Raw genomic sequence first — 18,864 nt, forward strand, 5'->3', positions numbered from 1 at the left:
TCACGATTTCATTGCCGTCATATATATATATATATGATTTATATTAATATAAATCATATATATATATATACCTCTATTTTTCAACAATAATGCTGTATATTCATAGATAATCTGTATTATATATAAATTAATTATTATAATATAAATAAACCTATTTTTTAGTAAAATAGGTTATTTTATTTAAATAATTAATTTATATATATATATAACCTTATATTAACAAAAAATCGAATTACCAACATTTAATAGAATAATTATTATAATCCATAAATATAGAACCAACAAAGAACACATTATCTTAAAATAACAAAAATAAAGTGCCTGAATAAAGGGTTATCGTGATAGGATAAATAAAGTAATTTAAAATTACCTTTATTGCTATATAATCAACAAAGCGGTCAGAAACAGTTGTAAAATCAATCGTGTTACAATGAGTATTGCATGTAAATTGAGAATAACAAGGGCTAAAATGTAGATATAAATGTTAAATTTGTTACTTATTTGAGTTACGTGTAATATTTAAATACTGAAAGGTCCAGATAATGCATTAATTTGTTACTGAATGAAGTTTCTACATTGAATGTTACATTTTATTTGACAGTACGTAAAATGAATAGCAGTGCCTAGAATGATTCTAGACTACTTTTTCTTACGCATTAGTGTTTTAAAGCCTCACTTTAGGCACTGATAATAGTGGGTAAAATGCAATTTTACGCACTAGGCCTATCGTAAAAAATTTGTTTTGGGCATTCCATCTGTCTGGTACAGGGACTTCTGAACTATTGGTCGTATTTTCATCATAAAGGCCTATTCAGTGTCTAGCTGTCTGCCTGCATACCTTTCTTTCTTTCTTTCTCTTTCTTTCTTTCTTTCTTTCCTACTCACGTACAATTCAATGTGGTGTAGGAGAGAGTTGCATCTTTTGATCAACTCTAGACAGAAACACAGTGCTGGAATCCCTGACCTTATGATGCAGTATCTACGAGCCAACTTATCCGGAAGTGATACACATTAAATATAATCATTTTATTACAAATAGGCTCATTCATTCATTCATTCATTCATTCATAGTTTTCTGCCAAAAGTCAGGTCTTTCACTCAAAACTCAGCGTTTTTCAATCTTCCCTATTTCTCGCCTTCATCTTAGTCTCCGCATACAATATGTTTAGTGTTGTCTATCATCTGATTGGCGTTTGTCTCGTGTCATGTGCTATCCTGTGTTTTCAGCGGTGCCTCTGTGAAGTGCTGATCACACGATCAGAGAGACCCGCAATATGTGTCTGTGTAATGTTGCTCAAATGACAGCTTATGCATCAAATGCAATACGTGTTAGTTACTACCAACGTGGCAATGCCAGGAAAACAAGTTCTGGCTGGCCTTGCAAAATACAGAAATATGGAAATACAAAACACTATGAGTTACATTGCATGCCTTGAAGCTTTTATGTCACATCGTTGAACTAAGTACCACATCAAATATCTAATATATTTCATTTAATATTTATTTTCTTTTCCTACACTACGATTGGCGTAAACTATGATATATTTACGTTAGAAACTTCCTTGTAAAAAGAAAATAATAAATGATACAATGAGAAATATGTTCAAACGTTAGTCTAATCGCTTAGGCAAGCGTTTCTCAAACTATGGTCCGCGGACCACCTGTGATCCTCGAGGTCTGCCCTCGTGGTCCTTAAAAAAAAAATCCAAACGAATTGCGTAGGCTATCACACAATAGGTAAAAATCTCAGAGTTTATAAATGACACATGGCAATCTCCTTTCACTTTTTCTCCCAGTTCTGATATTTACCCTACCCGTCTATTGACTTCCCACTCTGCTCTCAGCAACAAAAGAAGGAATTAAAGCACTATGAACGTGATATTTCTTGCTGTCTTTTCCGTGCACATCTGGCTTCGTGCCTGTAACCCAGCTAGGGACTAGCCAAATTCATAATAGGACCAAAGTACCGAATCTTTTCATGTATTTATGACTTTCTTAATAGTTCGGCGACACCCAGTCTGCACATTGAAATGGGCACGTACTGTACGTCGTACACCAATAAAATTATAGAACGTGCAAAATTGCATTTTACTTGTTGAAAATCGGGCATGTTTCTGCATTAATTTTTTTTTTATTTCTGTTTTTACAGATAACGATATAAGAAATTTTCTTCTATTAACACTAACTTAATTAGTTAATATTAATATAAAATTAATTGAATTACATTAATGCTAAATAAATGATAAATTTCCTTTCGAAGGGAACAAGAGTAAGGTAAGGTGGTCCGCGGAACTGTTCTGACTTAAAAAACTGGTCCCCAATTCAGAAAAGTTTGAGAAATGCTGGCATAAGGCAACCACCAACTTCACGAAACTCTTAGCCTTCTGAATCCTGAGAGTATAGTATACTATACCATATTTCATACATGATTATGATATAAGGTATGTGTATAGGACCCGAAGTATAGTATAACATACTTGCTTTTGTGCCGTAAACCTATAGAATTTTTTTCAGCATTTTTGTTATGTTAGTGACTTTTTTTTTTTTTTTTGAAGTGTAGAATTATACTGAACTTTAAAAATAAATCAATAAATGTCTCAGGACTCAGAAGATTAGAATGTTTTAACACATTATTTCATATTTAATTAAGCACAAGGTGAGTCAAAAGTCACTTTCCCCAATATTCGTTCTTAGTTTTCACACTTTTACACACATATTGATGTCATAACTTGAACAAACGAATAGCTGCTGTAATAAGTGGTGGTTGGCAACCATGTTCATGCGACAACTGTTTTCCCTATGTTATATCTTAAAAACAACCCTCGTTTTGCCGATATGCAGTTGATATGACAGCAGGATGGAGTACGACCTCATTTTGGTGTAAGGGTGAGGGACGTCTTGTACCAGAATTCCATGAATGGATTGACTGTCATGCGACCTGACGCCCATGTGATTTTTCGCTGTGGGGTATTCTGAAAAACTGTGTTTTTGCTGAGACACCGCAGGATCTGCATCAGTTGCTACACTGATCGAACAGTCATTCGTGAAAATCGATGAAAATCCTGAGTTATGTTCTGCCATTTACAAAGCAGTGTGTAAACGTTGTGAATTGTGTATCGAGAAACAGGGCCTCCATTTTGAACAAAATCTGTAAAGGAATGTGTAGTCAAATGTAAATTGAATATAATGAAGTGTTTGGGGAAAGCGACTTTCAACCCATCTGTATTTATATCAACGAGGGCATAGAAACTGGATGATACAGAGTTTTGATACTTCTATGCATAAAAAGTCCCATTCTGAAATGCTGTGATTTGATCTGGATCTCCGGTTTATAAACTTTATTAACCACACGTTAACTGAGTATTAAAGACAAACTCTAATTAGATTATCAAAAGGGTCGACATACATCAGTCCCTTTCCTTTAATTAAGTTTACGCTAGAATAAATTTAATTGCGCTTACTGAATTACAGATATACGAGTATGAACCGTGCATTGATGTTGCACTTCTTTCAAATTGAGTCCCTTATACAGGGTGTTTCCGAATTGGTGTTACAAACTTGCAGGGGTGATGACGAAGGGTACATGTGTCAATTTGAGATAAGGAACCACGGTCCGGAAATGACCGAGTCAAAAGTTATAAGCAAAAATATTTGTGTGGAAATGGAATTGTAATTTGGCATCGCGTGCCCTCCTTTCCTTAACTTTTAAAACAGTCGTGGAAAAATTGTATGGGCCGGATGTCTCCTACGTGGGTACTGGGATCGATACAATCTGTGAGCTTGTCTTCTGTTCCCATTGGCTCATCCGTATTCGAAAATCAGGTCTGCTTATTCCGCTCTCGTGTACTCCTCCATTTCACTAGGACTGATCAACTGGACATTGCAACTTGTACAGTCGATCAGTCCTAGTGAAATGGAGGAGTACACGAGAGCGGAATAAGCAGACCTGATTTTCGAATATGGATGAGCCAATGGGAACAGTAGACAAGCTCACAGATTGTATCGGTCCAACTACCCACGTAGGAGACATCCGGCCCATACCATTTTTCCACGACTGTTCCAAAAGTTAAGGGAAGGAGGGCACGTGGTGCAAAATTACAATTTCATTTCCACACAACTATTTTTGCTTATAACTTTTGACTCAGTCATTTCCGGACCATGGTTCCTTATCTCAAATTGATACATATACCCTTCGCCATCATCCCTGAAAGTTTGTAACACCAATTCGGAAACACCCTGTATTTTTCCAGAATTGTGTTTAAATAATGGTAACTGCTAGCCTTTCCACACATTAGTAATCAAATCAATCTTTCGACATTCAAGTTCAGCAAAATCGAATCAGTTATACACACAATATCACGCATGAATTGGCGCACAGAATCGCGTGCTAATGTAATTTCAATTGCACACACGCGCGCATCCACTTGCACTCACGCGGACACCCAACTACACTCACGCCCACGCATTCAATTGCACGATCACACAAATTGCATGCACACATTCACAATTACGCACACATACTCCCTTACACATTCACAGTTAGTTACACAAAACCGAACCATGAATACGCAGCTTGTATTTTTGTTCCATTACTACATTTCTAGGCCTACATTTAAAGAATCATATAATGTCAGGATATGACCCATATTTTCTTTCGGGGACTAGAAATAAATATCCATTCAATATCTATGCAGATGCTATACCTACAAATATTTCTGTCAAGGAACTTTCACTGAACATTTATTACAAACTTTAAATCATTCTGCACTAATGATAACGAAATAGAACGAACTTAAAAGCGATAGTAACTTCACAAGTTGCTTTTAAGCTTACTCTTCATTTTGAACTTCCGTTTCAACTACAAAGCTTTACTCAACATACACACAAGGAACGAAGTTCAATTTGGAAAATTATTTTAATTTACGGGTATACCATCTTATATTTTTATTTCTGCTTATTTATTCTCACTGAACTCTGTATCAGAATTGAAAAGCTTTGAAGGCACGTTCAGGACTCGAGATTTACTTCGAGATTTAATTAAAATAATAAAAAGGCAATAATTCACTATTATTAATTTATTAATTTCTTAGTAGGCTATACAGATGCGTTACTCAGCGACACACACACACACACACACACACACACACACACACACACACACACTATACCGTGTTTAATTCTTTAGTATCATTTATTCTTATTTTATTTGAATAAAGTTGCAATAGTAATCTTGACTAATGTATGTATAAAGTAATGTTATTTATTTATGATTCAAGAAATGTTTCCAGTGACCACACTGCTTGATTTGTATCTTCTTCTTTATCTGTTAACAATCACATTCCTATGCATCGCAATCTCTGTAGCTCACAACAATATGTATCAAGTGGTTTTCTAGAAATAGGATCTAGTCCACAACAAAAGACTCGAATCACAGATGAGTCCTAGGAGTTTCGTTCACTATGAAATGTTGTAATGCAGAGTGCAAGTAATGTAAATGTGCAGATTTCAACAGCTTCTTGTTATTGCTTGGATATACTGGGTGTTAAAAAAGTATCCAATAATTTAGGAGGTGCTAGTATGCATCAAAACAAGAAAATGATGTCTAATAAACATGGGTCCTACAACACATACAGTACTTTCTGAGATCTGAACACTTGTTCACAGAGGGTGCTCATTGTGACGTCCATTAATGGCAATGCATTCCTCTACCCTTCGGCGTAAGGAATCACGCACTCTTTGAAATTTGTTTTAATACGTTAATAAGAAAGTCCTGATAAGGAGTCCCAGTTAATCTCTGTGGTAGCACATATGGCACTATTAATCTATCACCAAGAACGCCTGTCCATAAGTTGATTGAGAATCGGTGCTGATGTCTTGTTTCTTCAACTGCATGAAGATTTTCATCAGCCCACACATGCTGATTACGAAAAGCCACAACACCATCTCTGCTGAACCCCGCTCGTATCCGCAACTGACTTTTGTTTTCAGTATTCCTTGCAATGTATCAGTATTCCATGCCAGGAGTGTCAACTACTGCATGATTATCTGGTAGTCTCCTGTATTGTAGGGCAGAAAAATGCATTGCCATGAATGGACGTCACATTGAGCACCTCCTATGAACAAGTGTTCACATCTCATAAAGTATGTGTCGTAGGACCCATGTTAAATTAGACATCATTTTCTTGATTTGGTGCATACTATCACCTCCTAAAATATTGGATACTTTTTAACACGCTATGTAATACCATATTAGTCCCAAATGAAGAAAACAATTTCTTCCTAAATATTAATTCTATTTTACTCGGTATGTACAATCCGTACAATTCTGATTTTTACTGTTATCATTACAGATAAACTGATGAGCAGGGAACGGATTTATATGGACTAAAAATGTATGAAATAGCTAAATATGTATGTACTTATTTTTATCAAAATATGGAATTAAATATGGACTTAAAATTGTAAAAAATGACTATCTACGTTAAATACACCTGAATCAAACTAAACAAAGAATGTAATGGAAGAACCTTATCTTTCATTGTACTCTTTTGTTATGTCAACTTCAAACAAAACAATTTTTATTGCCTGTTACCATAACAATGGGTTACAAACCTATGTTTAATATTAACACAGTTTAATCAAACTAAACAAAGAATATAATGGAAATACCTTATCTTTCACTGTACTGCCGGGTTGGGCAGATAAAACCGGCCCGTCTCATCTCATTTGATTTGAAACAAACTTTTTTCAAAGAAATGGAATAAAATGAATAAATGAATGTGTCCTGTACTAACCTTCATAATATATGTTTGAAGTGCCCTCCATCAACATCTAGACACTTCAGTGTACGTCTTAACAAGTTCATATAGACACATGCCAGTTCCTCACGGGTGTTAGTGCGGATGCTATTCCTGATGTTATCCTTCAGTTCATCAATACATAGCATGGGGATTCTGCTCGTACACTTTCCCCTTCAACTATCACCATAAATAAAAGTCACATGTCGACAAATCTGGTGACCGCGGTGGCCACAAACCCTTGCTCACAGTCCGCTCTTCAGTGAACATTGAATGAATACGAGTAAGTGACCTCTCAGATGTGTGAGATGTTGCTCCATCTTGACTGCGAAACGCATTATTATCGGTCCAATATTCTTCGATACCACAGTCAACACCGATGTATACTTGACCTTCTTGGATGAATTTTATCCACAACTAATAGAAGAGGAGGGTATTACTGCTCCTTTCAACAAGATGGAGCAACATCTCACTTTAAGCAGTTCGCGATCTAATTTTCGTTTCAAACAAAAGTGTTTAAATGTGGGCTTCGTGCTTACATCTTAGGTTTGTGCATAATATATAACTTAATTAATTAATTAATGCTAAAGACAAGCAGCGCAGTAGCAGTAACTTCGGGGGAGAGAGAGAGAGAGAGAGAGAGAGAGAGAGAGAGAGAGAGAGAGAGGAACGTACAACAGGTTGAATTCGGAATTGAATGTTATATCAAGGCAGCATGGAAAGAACAATGTGTGAAATAAGGATCTTCTGGGCTGAGAGACCGTGGTCTACTGGTGATGTTGCTACCAGACGTTTCGTCTACTGCTGCGGCAGATATCGTCAGCATTGAAGATGTCTGTAGTATACGAAACATCTGGTAACAATACCACTTGTAGACCACGGCCTCACCCGGAAAATTCTTATTCCATTGACGCCGGCCATGAAAGCTTACATGTTAAGTTAATGTTGTGTGTTTGATACGCAAAAAATATCTCTTTTGTAAGAACATTTGTGTTTCGCATATAAAATAGGCCTATAAATAGACTACTAACTATCAGGAGCTGTAACTGTAGCCGCTGAGAGTAAGGTTTAAAACTTCACAATCGAAAGTAAGAAAACAATATAGTAAATAAACAAATTAGGAAAATGTTTTTCATTTTTTAAATTTTAGATATTCAATCTGATGTGGACTGTGAAAGCTTACAGTTAATACCATTTCAACGTCTTTGAAATTGAACAAAGAGTCTTGATCAAAATTATAAAATTTATTTTCTTAATCCCCATTATAAGCTGTTATTTTATTTTTCGAAAGAAATTAATGTTACTATTTAAATTTCTTCATTTGTCTTTGGTTTTGGAACATTACATTTTTACATATTATTTACTGCTATATTTCATAAATACCAGTTTTCTAATTCAAAATAAAAATCATAGTTTTAGCAAGTGAAGGCTTGAATAATTTCAAGGGAAAAATTGTTCCGGGGTCTGGCACCGATCCCGAGACCATTCGCTTAGCGCACGAATGCTCTACCAACTGAACTACCCCAGGAACCACACAAGACACAGTCACAATTCCTCCCTTTACTGTATATCCACACAACTCAAATGGGCTGACAAGACGCTAGAAACCAAACTTTGAGTGCACACAATTCTGTGTGACTTAAATTGTGGCTTTCTGTTAACTTACCTACAGTAACGAATATATTATGCAAATCTGGCTCTCAGGTAGAAGCTCGCTGTGAAGCAGGCTTGAATAAGAAATAAGAAATATCCTTACCTTCTGGAGTAATGAGTAATAAATGTTTTTTGACTGCTCATATTCACTTATGTCCATGAGACCGCGGATACCTTCTAAGTTTTTCGGGTGTTACTTTTACGAACCTATTGCAACTAATTTATAGTAATAACAGGAATAACAGCAGTAATAATAACAATAATGTAATAAAAATAGTTACTTTATTAACAGTTACTTTGACAATAAATATTTATTATTTAAATTACTATTAATTGTTAATAAAATAGCATAGTCAAGGTCATGTAACACCTGCACAATATGGTGTGTACTTACATAACGGGTTTATGTACTATAAGAGTGCATTGTGGGTTGGTGACATTTTATATCTTCAAAATGTGACATACACAGAGGGGATAGCAGATCAACAAGGTGACACTGTTCTTTCTACTGTACGTCACATGTTTGGACAGTTGCGATATCTACACATTAAAGCCTGTAACCGCATCCGTGTAACCTTACATGAAGTAATCAACAAGGAGACCTGACCAAATACAGCAACTTTAAATACCGTCACTGTTAAGGTTGAGGAATTTACTTTCATTTCAAACGATATTCTTAAAATTTCTTGGTGCTTTACTGCACTTATTTTCGCCTTTGTAGCCAAGTCATATTTTACCTTATTATAAATTAGTAGTAACATGCAGTATTTGCGACACGCAAATATTAACCAAAATGACATGGCAGTATAAATGAAGAAACATAAGTGAGATTTTTAAAACGTGTAAGAATAAGATAAGTTGAACACGATTCAAATGAAAATGTGAAAGCTACTGAACATATAGGGCCTACTCAATATTAAACATAATTAACCTTGCTTATTTGTGGCTTTTATGGAACACGGAGGTTCATTGCCGCCCTCACATAAGCCTGTCATCGGTCCCTATCCTGAGCAAGATTAATCCAGTCTCTACCATCATATCCTACCTCCCTCAAATCCATTTTAATATTATCCTACCATCTACAGACGTCTTATTCCCTCCAGCCTCCCAACTAACACTCTATATGCGTTTCTGGATTCACCCATACGTGCTACATGCCCTGCCCATCTCAAACGTTTGGATTTAATATATTTAATTATGTTAGGTGAAGAATAAAATGCATGCAGTTCTGCGTTGTGTAACTTTCTCCATTCTCCCGTAACTTCATCCCTCTTAGTCCCAAATATTTTCCTAACCACCTTATTCTCAAACACCCTTAACCTCTGTTCCTCTTTCAAAGTGAGAGTCCAAGTTTCACAACCATACAGAAAAACCGGTAATATAACTGTTTTATAAATTCTTTCAGCTATTTTTGAGAGCAGACTGGATGATAAAAGCTTCTCAACCGAATAATGACACGCATTTCCCATATTTATTCTGCATTTAATTTTCTCACGAATGTCATTTATATTTGTTACTGTTGCTCAAAGATATTTGAATTTGAATTTCCAAATAATGAAAAAAATGAAAACAATTTAAAAATAACCTAGAGGAAGTAAAGGACACAAGGTCCAATTGGGACATATAACAGACTTAAGTGAGAGGTAAAAGGAAACAATACCTAAATGATATTATATTGAGTTATTTGGTAAAGTAATCGGCATGATTGTCTACCTTTCTATTTAAACCAATGGCTCAAAGCGATTGGCTGAAAGTCTGAATCATTCTATACATGCATGGAAGAACGGCGAAACTAAAAGAAACGAGCGCGAGCCCTTGTAAAGGAGTCTTAGGGGAGTGGGTAAAAAGTTATATAAAGCTCCAAGCGGCTGAGTAGTCTCATTTCATAGATTACTGTACTACAGAAGAAAGTGAGAAAAATCTGAAGGAAAAAAGGTAGAAAAGGGACGAGACCTACAATATCATATTAAAATGAAGGGGGAAGAGAGATTAAGATAGTTTCAAAATTCGTCTTACGCCAACTTTTTTTTAACTCTCAAGCCAGTTCCCTTGCCTTAAAAAAAAAAAAAACAAGCTTAAAATCAAAATTAAAATTAAATGCGCTCACATAACTTATTAATTTCTGAGTATACGTATAATCAACAAAGAAAAACTAATTCTGAAAACTGTCATTTATGTGTATTCTCAATATTTTACGCTAAACTCCTATCCAAAACTTTTAGACATAAATGATCAAAGTTTATTACGCATTAAAAACTATATACACCATGCTCAAAATATGTGTAATAAAATCTCAAGTGAATTAAGGTCGAAATTGGAGTCAGGCCACAAAGGAATAAATATTAAAGAAGAGGGATTCGATCAGGTGCTGTGGATTGAACTCAGTGGTTAGAGCACTTGGTACGTATAACCAGGATTTGGGTTCGATTCTCGATGCCGGAGCGAATTTTTCTCCTCTAATAACCATTGTTTATACTTATTTTTCTTTAATAGTAATAAAACCTAAAATCCGTCATCTTTCTCCACTTTTCGTATTACAGAAATGCTGAAGCTAACGCCTCTTTTGGCCTTGACGAAAATTAAACCAACAATTTAAATTAAGCACTCACTGAACTTACTTTATAATTGTGTAAACCATAAAAAAACGTGACTACCAAAGATGCGTTTATATTTTTTAAGTTGTATTATTTATTGCTGCATATAGAGGTGTTGGTTGGGAGGCCGGAGGGAAAAAGACCTTTGGGGAAGCCGAGACGTAGATGAGAGGATAATATTAAAATGGATTTGAGAGAGGTGGGATATGATGGTAGAGACTGGAATAATCTTGCTCAGGATAGGGACCGATGCCGGGCTTATGTGAGGGCGGAAATGAAACTCCGGGTTCCTTAAAAGCCGTAGTAAAGTATTATTCATTGCAAGATAAAATGCTTGGAACTCGTCACATTATAAAATGAAATTGTCGATGCATAGTAAAAACGAAAAACTTTTCATTTGCTGTGTGATGCATACAAAAACTTCACCTGAATTCCGATTATTAAATATATAAGGTATAAATTGACAATTTTCGTAATGATTAATGGATTATTCGCTAATGCAAATATGAAGAGTAATACAATTAATGAATTGAAGCTATTTACTAATGAAAACACACTCTTGCTCATTGTATCGCGCGTTTCTCCCTCTTTTAAACCTCTTCGATCCTTCCAGATGGGTGCGACCTATAATATGTGATTTACATGGCTTGAGATTTATCTTTCAGTAATAGTGACGTGCTTGTTAAAATTCCTTCAATTAGAAAGGCTATTCAGAAGCCAGTACCTATGACATCGCATTTATGGAATATTGTGGGATAACAATAAAAAAAAGTACCGATTATAGTCTGAATAGTTCAGTCCATACAATCCCTTATGCTAATATATTAGTTAACTAATTGGCCACGGTTGGTCTTATATTGGAGATAATAATGATACAATATAGAAAATAAATTTACAAAATGTTATTCTCTAGTAAAAATAATACAATAGGTAGCCTACAGTTTGTTTCTTATAAGAAGGTCATTGCTATTATATGTATTAAATAAACTAAGTTGTTAGTAAGGGCATGGAATTAGACTTTCTCTATTTCTGGTGAAAATAAAAAATACATTTTTAATTTCACAACTTTTCGAAAATTCACTTTTCATTCATTTTCAGTGATAATTCAGGTTAAGAAGAAAAGTTACCTTACCCGTTAGGATAGTTACAAATGGCTAACTTCACATAACTCATTCCACATGATTTAGCTACTCTAACGACCACGTCACATTAATTTTATTCCTAAAATGAAGGTAAATGGAACTACAAATATATTGTTAATGTATTTTATATTTCCACCAGAAGTGGAAGACGTACAATCCAAACCTCTTCTGAATTATCCGTCACTGCTCTGTTTTTTCAGTTAGAAGGAAATGAATCAAATTATGCAAGAAGATGTATGCAACAGTTATTTCACTATCCTAGTCCAGCGTGTCTTACCACACGTGGCTTGTCGCTTCAGGTTTTGAAAACAAAACTCGGCCAACCACTTGTACACATGTTTTTCTTTAGCACCATATATCAAGCTCATAAGCTTATCAATGTAACGATAAGAATGTTTCGTTTCGAGTACACAAAATATAGCACACTTTAACAAACCTACCGCACTTCACAAAATAATCCTGTATGTGTAACGACCGATTATTCAAATTAAATCTTCAGCTTGTACTATAGTTAATATCTATGAAAAAGTAACAAAATCTCTCAAACCTCTGCGCCAAAAATCTGCTTAAAAATTGAAGTTATTCAACTCCTCTAAACTACAGTGTGAGATGATATCATTCTAATGGAACTATGGTGAAATGATTAGCTGAAAGGATCTCACCACAGCAGCTTTGTCCTTCACAGTCTCATAAAATGTGTCTGGGATGGAATACTGCACTGTTTGATATATTCCACAGAAATTCAAGAGTGCCACAGCTTTTCATGAAGGCAAAGGTTATTACAAAACACGAATATTTTTACTTCATATTTTTGTGACCGAATACCCGTAAGGCGTGAATGAAATATCGACATACAGACTCTAACCATTAAATAAATAAAGAAGAATTCTGTTTGAAATTACTATTGAATCCTCCATTACTTTCAAACACAGTATATCTAGGCTTATCTTAATTAAAATTAAGAGATTAATGGAATTTAAACTGTGTGCGGCTTATTTCTAGAACACTGATCGATGTCCACGAGTATCTGTTAATTAATTGCGTTGCAATCATCATCAGATCCGAGGTAGTAAGACTTTGCCTCATTTATTTCATTGCACAACATAGTAAATGGAAAAAATGGTGAAATTATGTCAGGGAAAAGGAAACATCGCTAGAAAACACATTTTTGTCAACCAAGAAATTAATTTTGACTCATCGAGATATCAAACCAGATGTTCCGAGGTGGAAAGTGGATGTTTTAACTTTTCAGCTATCTATGAGCAAGAATTAAAATTTTATTAACCATCAATGTTAAAAATTTTATATGTGGCATCGAATTGTTTTTTTTTTATGTCGTGATGTATTATTTTTAAAAATGTTTCTTAGCTCATAGATTTGTCCTGTCATTCCTAAGAGCCATTGGACGAAGTCCATTTATGTCTCTCATTAACAGGCACTTGCGTTGTAATCAACATTCGTTCATTCATTCATTCATTCATTCATTCATTCATTATCCGAGGTAGTAACGACTTCCCCTTATCTATTCCATTAGCCTATAACATAATTATGGTATTAAATATAGAAAATGCTGAAATTACGGTAACATCTTTAGAAAACTCGTTCTTATACTGTTTTGGTTCATCCAAAAATCCACTTTGATTCTCCGAGATTTGAAACCAGATCTTCCAAGGAGGAAATTCGACATTTTAACAGTTCGGTTTCTGTAAACAATCATTTAAACTTAACTTAAGCGTTTAATATATGGCACAGAGCTGTTTTGAATTGAAAATATATAGGCCTATACTTTTAATTATCCTTAACTCATAGGTTTGCCTTAAGCTATAAAAATGTCACATTTATAGTTTATTCTTATGTATAAGCTGACTATGACATTTACTTTAAAAAGTTACGTTTCTTATCGGATATAATTGAATTGAAATATCACCTATTTCGCACTTTTAACTAAATTAATTAGATGACTTTAAAATTTATTATTTGTAAGTAATAAGTTTAAATGTGTGTAATTATACTGTACGAGGAGAAGTCAATTATATTAATAAATAACTTCATGTGCATATTTTAAACATGAATTTTTAAAACGAAAATTATAATGAAATATAACCCATCAATTCACTTTCAATTTAAGAAATTGAATATGACAAATTTATTTTACGAATATCTGTAAGAAATGTGCATATCGTCGTTGTTCCTACAATAACTCCTATGTGATATATTTATCGATTTTCAATTTTTTGCTCTATTAAATAATTTAAATAGTGATACAGCAAATAATAAAATACCCTATGTGTAATTATATTTCGTTTCGAAAATTGAAGAATTCACAGTCTCCTATGTACGCCTGTCATAGGATGAATAATTTTTTTTTTCTTCCTACTGAGAAATTGTATATTTTGCACGTAGAAATTATTGCAGGAACAATGACGATATACATGAAACAACAAAAATACGTACCCCAACGTCTTTAAACTTACAAATGACACTCGATATCAAAGTTTGTACTGGTATTATTGCAATACTTCTGAAAATTTCCTCACATTTTCCGCAAGCCCAATAACAAAACAGCATTCACTTGATTGTTTACGTAGACCAATAGTTAAAGAGCAAATAATTCTATGAAAACTCACAGAAAGTTTAAAATAAATTTTTAATTCGATTATGCAAATTTATCGACAAAAGCGCTCTTCAAAATGTTCCAATTTACCTCAAAATAATTTATTCACGAATTTTAGGTTCACTTAATGTGAAAACTTGGAAGAATTTCATGCCTATAAACATTGAAATTTAAATGATTTTCCTTCTGTTTATTAAACATTTGATATCATTATTCATCAGTTCCTAATTTGTTATTCCAGCACGCGCATTATTCAGAACTTGTTTACATTATTGCTTAAGTAAATAGAATATGTAACATTTTGAAGATACTGTACAACAAATATTTTTCTGAAGTTCAAAACGCAAATTTAGGTACCCCTAGAAATTACTATAATTTAGGTAGAATTCGAAATGCGAGTACATAAAAGAAACAGACACAAGGAAATTAATTTTAATTTCAGTACAAGTATCACGTTACCAACGAATTTATTTCGCGGACGCCTAATATCAAAACAATATTTGCAGGAGTATTTAGGTAAATCAAATATTATTAAAGCTTTTATAAGCTGTATAAGCTCTTTACTCGGCTTCAGACATTAGACTTTAATATATAATTAAAGCAAATGCTTAAGTTATGCGTTTTAAGAACTTTGATATCGTGTTCTATCTTTGGGCATCGTAATTTTGAACGGTGTAATATTCTTCACACTCTAGAATTTCTCCAACAACTTTTTTATTCAAGCACAAACCGAAGATGTTCTTTAAATTGCAATACGTAAATATAACATCCTAAGGAGTTCAAAATGTATTTATTTATTTACTTATTTATATTCCATCACTTTCTCCTTTCTTTATTTGTTTATTTATGCACGCTGAATATCAAGATAACATTTACAGTACGATATTTAACGTTGAAACTAAGAAGAATGCAAATCATATGAAAGGAAAGTGAAATGTGAGAAAGTTTTCTTGAACTTCGGTAAATAAACATAAACAGCACATTATTATATAGAGAGCACTTACAGTTTTCAATGAATAAAAGTGTAGAAAAGTCTGGACGTCGTGGCCACTTCCTAGTCAGGGTCACTGATAACAATAAAGTCGAAGGCAGGAAAAACGATAGCACTACAGAGATATCCTTTATTATGTACAGAGAGGATGGATTTGAGCGAGCGAGCAATTCCGTGACGTGCTTCCGATACTAGCGCCAAACGGGAAATGTTAGGCCGAACTACACGACTCGCGCGCGCGTTTGCAGAGAGTTACCATGGCAACAGGTAGCTCAGCTCTTGCAACGCGCTGGCGGTGAAGCGAATACATTTTGAATGCCTGCTCCCCTTCACGCTCTTCTTCCATCAGCAGAAAGTAGTCATGGCAACAGGTGAATATGTATCCGTGATTCCACCATCACTTCAATTAGATTATGAGACCCGAGATTAGTCGAAACGCGTTCCTGATGGCTTTTACGCACGAAATGATCTGGGTAAAATGGCGCTTAAGCGTTCCGGGAAGTCACTAGCTGCATTCACGTGGCAAGTAAGTTAACACACCTTCATTTGTACGGCATTCTCCACAAATTACAGTCGACCATTAAGATATATTATATACATGCTGTAATTCACAATTGGAAATTCTTTGGGACACCTTCTCTGAACTAACAATCTCCTCAAATTTTAAAAAGGAAAGAACTCCGATATCAATTTTCAATTTTCAGAATCTCTGAGCAGTTCCATCGTTAAAAATAATCTAATTAAAATAATTATAATGTAATATAACTTTTCTAATGAGATGAAATTTTAATTTTCTGCAAGACCTTTCTACAAGTGCTACAAAAATGCCGAATAGGCCTACTTGTATTGCAAAAAATCAAACCTAATAAAATCAATATGGACCACTTTCTTTCAGTAATTTCGGTAAGTTTCGCGATTTCATTTTTCTTTCCTTTCCCCCATTTTACAACATCTCTCTTCTCTCCTCCATTTTACGACCACTTTCTTCTTTCCTCCAGTTTACGACCTCTTCCTTTGCAGCAATTTTGTCCCTCTTCTTAATCCTTTCTTTCTTATCATTCCTGAAATGTTCTTTTTTCATTTATTTCGTTTGTTTAAGAAAAAAATTAATCGTTCATTATTCTTGCCCTCTATTTTCTGATGTCAACTGTTTAATTCTTTGTAGCCTTCTATCACTATTCATATTACTTTTCTTACAGATCCTCATTTCCTTTAAAGTTTCTTTTATTCCGCACCTATCTTTAGTTTCTTTTTTTTTCCTCTGTTTTACGTATTTAATATATACTCTGCTTCTTTCTATCTACGTTTTAATTTTCAACATCTTTTTCTATCCAGCGGCATCTTCTCTGTTCCTTCTTCCTTTCTTTCGTTGTCTTTACCATTTCTTACTTTCTACTGTCTTCCCCTTTATCGATCTCTTCCTTTCTTTCTTTACTTCATACCTATGCAAACCTCTTTCTCGTTCTCCTCTATTTCCCAATTTATTTTCTCGTTCATTTTTACCTTCTGTCAGCCTCCTGATTCTTCCCTACCTTCTGCCAACCTCCTTTTCATTCTTTTCTACCGTCTATGAGTGTCAAGCTCTTTTCTCATTCTTTTCCACCTTCTGTGAGTCTCCTCTCTCATTTTTTTCCACCTTCTATCAATCTCCTCCTCATTATTTTCTACGTGCTACCAATCTCCTTCTCATTCTTTTCTATCTCCTATCAATCCCCTTATTCTTTCCTACCAGCTGTCAATCTCCTCTCTCATTCTTTTCCATCTTCTGTCAATCTCTTTCCCATTCTTTTCTACCTGCTATAAATTTCCTTCTCATTCTTTTCCACCTTCTGTCAATCTCCACTCTCATTCTTTTCCATCTTTTATCAATCTCCTCCTCATCACTTTCTACGTGCTGCCAATCTGCTTCTCATTCTTTTCTACCCTGTCAATCCTCTTATTCTTTCCTACCAGCCTCAATCTCCTTATTCTTTTCTACCTTCCGTCAATCTACTTCTCATTCTTTTCTATCTTCTGTCAATCTCCTCATTCATTTCTACTAATACCTGCTTCAATATGTTTCTCACTCTTTTCCACCTTCTGTCAATCTCCTTCTCATTCTTTTCGATCTTCTACTAAACTCATTCTTTTCTTCCTTCTGTCAATCTCCTAATTATTCTCCATCTTCTGTCAATCTGGTTCTCATTATTTTTTACATTCTGTCAATTTCCTCTCCATTCTTTTGTAACTTCTGTTATTTTCCTTTGCATTCTTTACTATCTTCTATCATTATTATTCCTTCCTCCTGTTTCATTATTTCCTAATTTCTGTCAATTTCTCGTATTTTTTCCAGCTTCTGTCAATCTCTTCCTCATTCTTATCTATCATCTGTCAACCTTCTCCTCATTCTTGTCTATTGTACCTCCTGTAAACATATTTTCATTCTTTGATATCTTCTGTCAACATTTTTCTCATTTGTTTTCTATCTTTTATCAACATCTTTCTAATTCATTTGTGTCTTTTGTCAACATCTTTCTCATTTATTTGTATCTCCTGTCAACATCTTTCTCATTTTTGGTATCTTCTATCAGTTCGTTTGTATTTTCAGTTAACATCTTTCTCATTCATTTGTGTCTTCTGTCAACATCTTTCTCATTTATTTGTGTTTCCTGTCAACATTTTTCACATTTTTGGTATCTTCTATCAGTTCGTTTGTATCTTCAGTTAACATCTTTCTCATTCATTTGTGTCTTCTGTCAACATTTTTCGCATTTTTGGTATCTTCTATCAGTTCGTTTGTATCTTCAGTAAACATCTTACTCATTCATTTGTGTCTTCTGTCAACATATTTCTCATTTATTTGTGTTTCCTGTCAACATTTTTCACATTTTTGGTATCTTCTATCAGTTCGTTTGTATCTTCAGTTAACATCTTTCTCGTTCGTTTCTATCTTCAGTCAACATTTTTTCTCATCCGTTTGTATCTTCAGTCAACATCTTTCTCATTCATTTGTATCTCCTGTCAACATTTTTCTCATTTATTTGTGTCTCCTGTCAACATCTTTCTCATTCTCGGTATCTCCTATCAGTTCGTT

General features: G+C 34.3%; 1 protein-coding gene across 7 annotated transcripts in view; it reads right to left on the bottom strand.

Moving 5' to 3' along the window:
- Positions 1-18,864, bottom strand: part of Rab26 (RAS oncogene family member Rab26) — a 344,828-nt gene that overhangs the window by 163,521 nt on the left and 162,443 nt on the right. The window contains exon 1 of one of the 7 annotated variants that reach the window (XM_069847795.1): positions 15,805-15,999. The exons of the other annotated variants lie outside the window; for them this stretch is intronic. The gene's annotated coding sequence lies outside the window, so the exon portion shown is untranslated. Of the gene's footprint in view, positions 1-15,804; positions 16,000-18,864 lie in introns of those variants that run through there. 7 annotated transcript variants of the gene reach the window in all.

The sequence above is a fragment of the Periplaneta americana genome, chromosome 15 (genome assembly GCF_040183065.1).
Source record: "Periplaneta americana isolate PAMFEO1 chromosome 15, P.americana_PAMFEO1_priV1, whole genome shotgun sequence".
Taxonomy (NCBI): Eukaryota; Metazoa; Arthropoda; class Insecta; order Blattodea; family Blattidae; genus Periplaneta; species Periplaneta americana.